We start from the raw sequence: 11668 nt of genomic DNA on the forward strand, positions 1-11668 counted from the left end.
AATGTAAGATGATATTAATGCGTTTCTAAATTTTGTAAGAAATATTTTTCTTATCAAATTTGAAAAGGCTTTTACCTTTAATTATGATTATAATATTTATCTTTAAAATTTAAATTAGACATATAACTATTACTTGACGAAATAGAGAGAAATGGTAACAAATTGAGAAATTAGAACCCATTCAAATATATTTACACGATAATCAATATTTTTAGAAAAGAAATGTCAAAAGTTTACATATTAAATAGAAAAATTGAACAAAAAAAAACATAAGAAAAAGGGAAGAGATGGGACATATAAGGAGGTCACAGTTTATTTTGTATGTTAATGACTACTCAAGGTTGTAAAGGTAATGGAAATGTTTGAATACCATTTTTAAAAACGACGGACATTACAATATCAACAATTTAGTACTCAGCTACTTTTACAATACTAAAATATTATGGATTTTGTAAAGGGGAAAAACAATCTACATAATAAATCAACATATGTTTCACGATAAAACTAATATGTTACATTCACACAGTGGCAAAGCCTTCTAAACAAACATGAAAAGATGAGGTGTATTGGAAGAGACTGTTACTCTCTTAATTCAATATCTTGTGAAATATTGATACGAAAAAAATCCTAAGTAGGAAGTGCTCCTTCCATATGGAGCCTTGTTTGTTGTGAATTCATATACAATAAGACTGCAATGTGGACGCCAAATACAGTGTACAAAACCGAAAAATATATAAATTATAAGAACATATGTAAATTTGCATGATAACCAAAGTTGATGTTGGTGTCACCTTCACAACATTCCATTATAATTGATATAATTTCCATAGGAAAGATCTTGTCAAATCCTTTTGAACTTCCTGCCAAATTAGACAGATATAAAGTTAGGCATCTTTTTCATTAACTATTAAAATATTATCATCAAATCAAATCCAAATAAATTTATAAAGAGAATGAAAAGATTAATGGAAAATTACGATAATAAATTAGACATCTTTTCCATTAACTATTAAAATAGTATTAGCAAATCATCAAATCAAATCTAAAAAAAATTATAAAGAGAATGAAAATATTAATGGAAAATCAAATAGTAAAATGCAAATTTATAGGACTTTAATATTTTGAAGGTTGAAAAGCATTAATTCATAATTAAAAATTGTAAACATTGTCACCAATTATTGTAAGCGCAATTTAAAGAAACGGTTAAGAGCTATTAATCAAAATTAAAAATTAGAATTTTAAACGTTCTCTTTCTCAAAATTGAAATGATTAAAACCCATTATTTAAGGAAATGGTTAAGAGCTACTAATAGTTCTCTTTATTAAGATTTAATTAATTAAAATTCATTAATTATTATAGCCTTAAATTGAGGAAATTAAACAATATCTAATTAAAATCATTTTATATCTGAAAAAAGGAAAAAGAATCCTCCAAAATGTGAGAAAATAAATAAATACGCATCATTGAGGTATGCCATATTAGCAGGCTGAACAAAAAAAGGAAAAAGAATCCTCCGAAATCTGAGAAAATAAATAAATAGGCCTCCTGATCATTGGGGTATGCCACATCAGCTGGCTGAACATCAAGCTTTATATTAATACCTAGATTTTTTGACATAAAATAAAATATTTATATTTATTATTTTAAGTGTGTTAACATACAATCTTGCAATTGAGGCACTTAGTTATTTGTCATTGATGATAAATTATATAGAAAGTAATTTTAAACTATATTTAGAAAACATGTGATGGGAAAACTCAAAAGTTTCCTTTCTTCTAGATTATTATTTTTAAAACTGCCTTCACGGGTTGCTGTTGCTTTGGGTATTCCCTGTCGGCACATGAATCTAATTTTGTGAAAGAATTTATTATGTTGCTATTAGAGGATGTAGAATTTTTTCTTTTAGAAATATGATATAACTATCCCATAGATTATGACAAAATTTTAAAGACACATTAATTAAACTAAGGTCTTATTATCCTTTCGATCCATTTTAAAATAATTTTGCATACTTTTTAGCTTACGTGGTATCCAAATATCTCACACACACCTCAACTATGTGGAGTCATGCAGTGTGCCACCACGAAGTGTACAAAATTACAATAAAAATGAGTTCGAGTGGAGTAATAGAACCTTAATTTAGTTAAAATATGTCTTCAGAGATTTTGGTCATACTATAGGGGATACTTATGCCTTGTCCCTTTTGTTATGCTATACTATATGTGTCAAGAGCCACATGGATAACTATAGATGATAGAATGTATGTGTCCACTGTCGATTATACATATATATATCCATTTGTCTATACTCAGATATTTTGGAAGAATGTATTACTTTAAGAATCAAAGTTACAAGGTGAATCAATGGATTTACACTTTATACATGTTGAAAAGAAATGCAAGAAAGAATCTGTGATTTCTTCTCCCATGCTTGCGGAAGTCCTTTTAAAAAATATGCCTTGTAATATTGCCATTACTATTTCTTTCCTGGTCAACGACTCAATCAATTAAGCTTGTTGACTTCTATTTAGGACATGTCCATTTATCTTTCCCACTCCATGATATTCGAAGGTATTCAATTCTTTCAGAGCTTGTTTCACGCTCTTAAGTTTAAGTAACAACCCATACATTGTACCAGTGTTATGTCTTTGTTTCCAGATCCTTTGTACTTTGCTCTGGAACTTCTCATGCTTCACTAGATGATTTAAAAACTTTAATGGATTATGTCTTCTATCTTCATGCTGTGTCAAGTAACACATAGAGGTGAGTGATCTGAGCATTCTGGGTCCATTATCTCTACTTCCAATGGTTGAATAAATAGTAGCCATCTAGCTTTCACTAGTGCCCAATCAAACCTACCATTTACCCTCAGAAGTGTCATGCGTGTATCTCATGAAAAAAGAGTCAAAGTACTTAGTTTTAGCTTCATAGGTTTTGGAACCAACGATCTTATCCTCAACTCTATGGATAACCTTATAATCTCTCATGGAAACCCATGTCTCATGATGTCCCAGATCAATATTCCCCAGCTTTCTCCATAGTCTCCTTATATCCTCAATGGTATGCAAACCATATACTACATAAAAGAAAAACTTGAAATTCAGATATTTGATTCTCACATCTGAGTGGATATATTGATCATTAATTTCGACTGGTTCACAATCTATGACTTGAGGTTCCCATATTATCACGATCCAAGGTAGACCTTAGGTGTAACATGGGGTATAAGACCCCAAAAAGCCTCATACAATCCACTGAGCACTCTTCATACACGGAAATAAGAATTATAAGAGATTTGAAAGAGTAAATCAAATCACAGAGTTTGATAAGACGAAATGGAAAATTAACAATGTCTCAAATCCATCTATTACATAAGAAATGCTTTGGACGTAACCCGTACATCAGCTCCAAAACTGAAAAGTAAGGACGAAATGAATAAAAGTTCGGTCCTGGGAACATGAGGACTCACCAATCTTCAAATCTCTAATAAAGATCCCTAGCTTTGGAGTGCAAACCTACAGCGTCGGACCCTACATTTGGATCATAAATGTAGGGAAGAGTATGCATTGGTACTAAGATGCAATAAGTATGAAAGACATGCATAAAACATTATAAAGCATGCTAAAAATGGACATTTTCATGAAATACAATGACCAAACTAAAACATGAATTAAAAGAGTGAGAAAACATAAATCATAAGTTAAACATGGTCATTGCAAATAACATATTTAAACTTTCATGAGACACTTCAAGAAGTAACTTAAGTTCATTATTGTGGCAGATTTACCTTTAACTGACATGTGAGACCATGTGACCTATTAACATGGAATTTGATTTCTACCCCACACCGAAAAGAGGTGTCCTACTTGCCAAGGTAAGACCATGAACTTCTAGCTATTGTAGTTGTAACACTCCGAAAGTCTAATATGTGTTCTAGATCCTTACATTAGTGTCTAAAGGTTGTGTCACTGTCTAAAGGCCTAAAATGATTAATATAAAACATTTAGGAATTTTGGAGTTAAAATGTCAAGGAACGTCCATGACGTCTAGTGAACTTACTACTTGGGCTAGTGGGCTGTCTTTATGGGTTGAAAAAATTGTCTAAGGGCTTTTTTTTAATCTTGGTGAGATGATTAAGGTAGATATAAGTTCCACAAAAGTTCTTAAGGATGCTAGGCCAAGTGAGAAGCCAACCTTCAAGGGCAAGCCAATGACAAGAGGCTAAGGCTGCCCAAGAAGGGAGGCTACTAGCTCACTCTTCACGAGCATGACCACAGCTCATGGTCAAGACCATGTCCAAGGTGGGGAGCTCGTGAAGGGGCCTTAGTCATGGGGTGAGATTCCAAGTTAGCCTAACTACTGTCCAAGACACCACGAGCCACCCCACGACTCGTGGTGAACTTGACGGAGTGCAAGGGGCTACCGTGAAAAGGCCTTTACTAAAAAGGAGGTGAGTTGGTGAGTGATGGTGATCTACTGTCTAAGAGAACCACGAGCCACTTGACGGGCCGTGGTGCATCTTCACGGAAGGGATCAAGTGCTCCGTGTTATTTCTTTGGTGGGAGAAATGGAGAGGGGATCCTTGGGGGGAGCTACTGCCTTACCACTCCACGACCACCACCATGGTCGGTTGAGCACTTCACGGACCGTGAAGTGGGGCGTGGTGATGGGGCGAGAGGGGGCCTCACAGTGAAGTCAAGTTGGACTTCACTTTTGGAAGTCCAACTTAATTAGGGGTAGTATGGGTATTTTGGGGGTGGAATATATATTGACTTTAGGTCAATTTCCATACTTTTCCACTCCAAAAACACAAACCCAAATTTAACCCAAATTGCTCTAACTTCTCTCTACTTTCTCTCTCTTTATTCATCCTCCATTGAAGAACAAGAAGCTTTAGGAAGAAGCAACGTCTCCAAGATTTTCACTCAATTTTGTGGGATAAAGCTTCATTAAGGGTATGGGTTCTTCGCTCTTGGGATTCCTTTCCCCAAGAGGTTCTCAAAGTTGAATTTCAATTGCCCAGATTCTTAGGGCTTTTCTCTACAAATGAGTTTTCTTCTAAAGTCGAAATTGATGATTGATTATATTGAATTATGATTGCCTATGACTTATATTACATAGATTGTCGTGTAATTGATGATAATTGATGGAATTTCGTATAAATCATATCTTTCCCCAATTTTCCTAAGTCTTGGTTCTTATGTGTGAATTGAAGGGGAATTATGAATATGTTGATTGTTGTAACCATGTTATTCAATCTATGGGATTCCTAGGGGCTTGTAAGGTTGATATTAGACCTAGTTCTTGAAGAATTCATGATTAACCCTTCTCTCTCAAACCCATGGTTTTGAATTGAAGTTTATTGGGATGGGATGATACAATTGTCTTAATTGTGTATAGATTACTATTGTATAATGTTGCTACACCTATTGTTGAGTGGAATTGATTGGTTGATGGTAAAGCCATGGATGATGGCTTATAAAGGAGATTGGGTAAGCCTTGTGATCTCAATTCAATACTTCGATTATGATTACTTGTGATTAACTGACTATGCTTCATTGAAGTATATCTTATATCAAGATTTATAGTGTTTGTATGATATTGAATTGAAATGTCTTGACTATGGTTTGTGAGATGTTAGCTAAGATGTAATTGTTATAAGGATGGTGATAACTTACCAATGTGTCTTATCATGATGTGATATGTAAATGTGCTAACCTCACATGTATGAATTATAATGAAAGGAAAATATTCATGTAATTCTTATTGAGACATAATGTGTTGATTATATAAGGAATAGATCTTATGATCTGAACTAAGTGTTGATAATAATGGATGACTTAAAGACATTTCAAAAGGGACTTTAGCTTAGCACCGAGAGACTTTACAATGGGAGGTGTTTACTTTCCATAGAGGAAGATTCACCCTATATATAGTTCCACATGAGGTGTTGACTCCTCTATGAGGGATGCTCATCCTTTGGATCCTCATGAGATGAGGCTCCAGTGCTAAATGGCGTGTAGAGATTTCATACATATCTCCTAGTTCCTTAACTATGTTTCCCCCATAGGAAGACTAGCTAGTGGATCTACCTAGAAAGCTACATTTATGATTTGTTCTACTTTGTCCGGTAGATCACCTTCCATCTGTGTAAGGTTTTACAACACCGGATTCCACACCTAGCTCTTGTAGTCTATGTCAGTTAAGGCAAGTGTTCCCAAAAGGTAAAATGAAGTAATTAATGAACTCTAAATAGGATTACCTAAGAGGTTTAGCTTAGTCTAGGTAGGGGTATGAGACTCTACCTATACATTGCACTAGTTAGCCTCGAGGGGAGTCTTAGGAGGATGTTCTTATGTATGAATATGCTTATAAATCTAAATGGTATGTATATGATGATATTACATGTTGATGGCACCATATGATGTTGAATTCCCTTGTAAATATATGTTTGGTCTCTATTGCTTAAGTATGATGTTATGTACTCTTCACGATATGATATGTTAAGTTGGACATTGGTTATGGTTCTTGTTGGGTTTACTTGATTGAGTAAGGTTATGGGGCTTTGCTTAGTCATTTCACTAGTGGACTTTAAAAGGTTTCATGAGTAATTGTATTGCTTTGGTTATAATGCATGTGATGAACTCTTGTACATGCTTGTTGATGTTATAATTTGATGATGGAGTTGTGTTGATTATGTGCTCAAGTATTGTGGTGTGCATGTGTTACTTGATTAGACTTAAGTTTGTTGGTCCTTGAATGTGCGTAAGGCTTTTCAATGTAAAATAGCATGCTTTAATGAAATGTCCGTGTTAGAATGATTTTTATGATGTGTGTGTGCATATGGTCTCATACTTAGTACATGTGATGTGCTAACCCCATTTTCTCCCTTTTCCCAAACATTTTAGGTTGTTGTCGTTGAAGGGCTTTTGAGATGACTTTAAAGGAACACTTGGAATTCTCACTATCCAAGTTGTGCAGGTCCTCACTTTCCGAGGTCAATGCAACTATCAAGCTATTGATGTTGTCCTAGTAATAAGACTTCTAGTTCTTCCCTTTTCATTTGTGTACTGAAGATTGTATATCCTATATGTGCCTTTATTGTATTGATGTATGGGTTATGCCCAATTGTTATACTCTTGTTTAGATGGTTATGAGATGAGACATCCGTTTAAGACTACATATATATATATATATATATGTATATATATATATATGTGTGCAATAAAGGTAGGAGACTATGTTATGTACTCTTCTTATATGAAGGGTCTATGTATACTCGATATAAATAAATTATGTGTATGCGAGAGGTGTATGTAAACCTCATAATAGATAGAAGAAAAGTTTTAAATTTTCTGCATTTTTAACCTATGAATGTAATGATGTATGCTAAGAGGCTAGTCTTAGTCCTCTCCGAATACGCCGCCGCCGGTTACGTCTAGGGGGTGATCCTCGGATGTGACATTAGATTAACTAGCTAATGACGAAAATAGGTATGAAATAAAATGATTTCTACTAGAAACCTGACCTCTACTAACGAGAGATCTTTCATTTAAATATCATCTCAATGCTAAGCGTATATCCCACAGAAAAGTCATTTTTTAACTAGTGCTGATTATCCATGGATTGCACGTCATATTTCCAAACGAAGCTAAGTCATATGCCATCATGTAAAGGTACATTTGAGCAACCAATCTGAGCTAGTTTTCATTAGAATAGCTCTTTAACATTGATTCAATTTAGGTGATAAAACCATTCAACCTAAGTATTTCTTTTGCGATAATTTGTTTTACAACAATTAACAAAAACAACAACAACATATATGATTTACTCTCAAAGCAACTTACATCATAATTCATCAATTTCACAAGAACATGTATAATTCCATAATTCTTCATTATAGTTCAAAGCCCACTGTCAATAATCATAATCTTGAAAACATGGGTTAGGCGTGGATTCATGTGGATTTCATCTATAAAACATGGAATTATTTCAATTTATTCATAAAAGTTCATAAATAAATAAAATGAATCAACATTTAAAGGAACCTATGACATTTAAGAAACTCGTAACCCAATTGAGAATTTCTAGCTTTATAAATTGGAGGATTTCGGAACTCCATGGAGGAAAGGACTCCATAGATGAAGACTAGAATACCTTGATACCAAAAGTGTGTCTTTAATGGTAGAAATGGGAGACTGTACTTGAAACCCAAGGTTAACTCGTTCTTCTTCAAGTTTTTTTACAGAGACAAATACTTTTGGAAATGAAGACTTGTTTTTCTTTTTGTAAAATAGGGAGAATGAGTTGAATTGGGTGATTTGGGGGGGGGGGGTAAAAACCTTCATATAGGGACTTGGTTTAAGGGAAAACGACATAGTATTGGGTTAAAAAAACTAGAAAAAGACTCAAAAGACCTTGACATAAAACTAACGCCACCGTCTTCGTGGTGTCCTTTACGGCCCATCAAGGACCCCATGAGTAGTTATGGCAGTTGTGGTCCTTGACTAGTAGCTAAGGATAGACCCCTTTCTAGTGGGTCACTTTTACGACAACCATCACGGCCCATCATCCTCGCCACAGGCCATCAATGACTTAGTGAGAAGGAATCACACGAGGCAGGCCTTCAAGACTTACCACGAGACCCTTTACGGACAGTGTTCCCCTTCATGGCCCATCAAGGGCTCTGTGGAGGGTTCCATGGTCCAGTTCATGCTTGTGACTTTCCCCACAAGGCTACTTTTCTAGGCTTTCTTGAATTTGAGGTGTTACAATATCTCCCCCTTTGGAACATTCATCCTCGAATGAGATTTAAGATATGATAAGGAGGGTAGGAATTTACTACAGGATATCATGAATGAAATCACATGATGCACATATCTGAGGAGGAAACATCAACTCCAAGCCACACATGTTCAATATATCATTTCATGAAGCCTATATGCAATTCATACTCATATGCACATAGACATGAAGAAATAGATCAAGTTAGCTAATTTTCTCAAAATCAAAGTTTTTCATGAATCATGAATAAATGAGAAACTCGTGGAGATATTTATGTCACATGACACCAAAAGAGTAAACCATGAGTACTAAACACCTCAAGCTAGAAAAACATTAGAATGAAAGAGATGAGGATAACAAGACATCATATCAGCCTCAACCTCCCAAGTAGCCCCCTCAAGTAACTGATTCCTCCAAAGAACTTGCACGAAAGAAACTGCTTTGTTACTCAACTTCTCTACTTGACAGTCTAAAATCCCAATCAAAACTTTCTCATAAGAAATATTTTACTTAACCCCCGAACCTTCTAAGAGATCTATATATGTCAAATTTCCAACACATTTCTTCAAGAAGGATACATGGAAAGTTGGACTCACTGATGCCAAATTATTAGGTAAATCAAGCTCATAACCAACTTTACTAATACGCCTCGAAATTTGTTATGGTCTCACATATAAGGGACTAATTTTCCCCTTTTTCTTATATCTCTTCACACTCTTCATAGGTGAAATTTTTAACTAGACGCGAGCATTTACTTCAAACTCAAGATTTGTTCTTCTAACATCGACATATGACATTTTTTAACTTTGAACCATTTTCAACCTTTCTCTAATAAGTTGAACTTTGTTCATAGCCTCATGAACAAACTTAATACCTATCAACGCAATTTAACCCACATCAAACCATCCTAGAAGATCTACACTGCTTATGGGAGTGACGCCGATTTAAAAGGCGAAAATGGCCGTTTATCAACTTAAGGGTGTTTCTCAAGTTTTGTTCAAACAATAGAAAAAAAAGATTGTAGAGAGGGTCTTCTTGATTGGGAGAACTTTAAGGTTCCTTTTCTTGATAGGTTAATTCCCCTTGAGATGAGGGAGGCAAGGGTACTTGAGATTATTAACCTTCATTAAGGGGATATGAGAGTGAAAGAGTATGCTTTGAAATCTAACTATGTTGCCGATCTAAGGGTAAGGATTAGTATTTTGTGTTAGGTGATTCCAACATATTTGGTCAAAGAATGCCTAACTGCCATGATTATTAAGGAGATTAATGTGTCACTTTTTATGGTTCATTCACAACAAATAGAAGAAGAAAAACTTAAGGGGAAAATCAGTGATCCAAAGAGGGAAAAAGTGGATGACAATGAGTTCTCACATTTAAGGGATAGTGGTAGTAGTGAGCAAATATAGCTCGAGTGTTGCGAGTGTGGGAGAATGTGTAATAGGGAGTAACTATCCGGTTTAAATTCATGTTTTAGTCTTGGAAAAATGAATTGTAAGATAAGGGATTGCCCTTAGGTTGCATGAAGTTAGGGAGATAATCATCGATGAGATCAACACTACCCTTCCTCATGTCCAAGTGGTGGTTAGAAACAAGATAAGTTTTATGCTCTTTAAACTCGACAAGATTGTGAGGGTTCCCCAAATGCGATAATTTGTGAAATAGGGTATTTTAGCTTGTGGTTATGCATTGATTGATAGTGTTTTATTGGGTATGGTAAGACTTTGTGTATGGTTATTGTGTTTGGAGTAGTCCTTGAAATCCTAGTGGAAACTTCTTAAGTGTTTACTTGTGTCAATAGTTTAGTTGCTGTTAAGACTTTGGTGTTATGGTTGGGTTGAAGGATATGGATTTGAAAAACTAATGCGGTTTGCTGCCAAGGGGGAGATAGTGTGCTTCATGGTTAATGTGACTAGAACTATATTGATTTTGGAATAGCTCCTTATTATGGTGGGTAGGTGTGAAAGTTCCATGGCGATGTTATGTCTTGGTGTCCCTACCCTTTTCCTTCTATCTCTAGATCTATCTTGAATCCTTAGCCATCATGGTTCACTCTTTAGGACTCGTGTGTCTTAGTCATCCTCATGCATGCATGATGAAGTAAAGCTGATTTTCAAAGATATGATTTAGCTTAATTGATTGCTTCATGTTAATGTGCATTTGAGTATGAGTTACATATAAACAATATGAAATGATATTTTGGAGATGCTTTAGCTTGAAGTTAATGTTTCCTCCTCGAATACGTGCATTTATATGATTGCATTCATGTTTGGCTATTAGCTTAAAGATCCTAAAATCCTTATGATTTCTTAAATCTCATTCAAGGACGAATGATCCCAAGGGGAAGATAATGTAACACTTGACATTAAAAATATAGGAAATTACAACTTTTCAGAATATGGTGCCAGTACTGGCGGATGCCACTAATGATCCGTGGTCTAATACACAGAGCGTAGGTAGGACTGTGGTTGGCAAGTCTAGATTTTCCTAAAGAGTCAAGGTTTAAGCTTTTTTCATATGGTCAATCAGGATGGTCCATTTTCCTATCCACGACTCGTAGGTTGGTCTGGCACATAATGAATTTTAAGATAAAACTTAGAAGCCACGATGGGATGTATTGCCCGTAAATTGACCCACAAACTATACATGGATCCATCTATGGGGGTTCAATATGGGAAGTCTCTGATCCCACCCACGGCTGACCAGGATGGTCCATGGTCTAACCAATGGACCATAGGTCCAGACATTAATGAGGCCCGACACTTATTTTAATGGGGATTTTGGGTATTTTCCCAATCGCTTTAACCATATTTTATGTCATTTTTCCTTCTACCCAAAGCTCTATATAATGATTTTAAACCGCCTATTCACCCGAACTGAATTCA

The sequence above is a fragment of the Solanum pennellii genome, chromosome 10 (genome assembly GCF_001406875.1).
Source record: "Solanum pennellii chromosome 10, SPENNV200".
Taxonomy (NCBI): Eukaryota; Viridiplantae; Streptophyta; class Magnoliopsida; order Solanales; family Solanaceae; genus Solanum; species Solanum pennellii.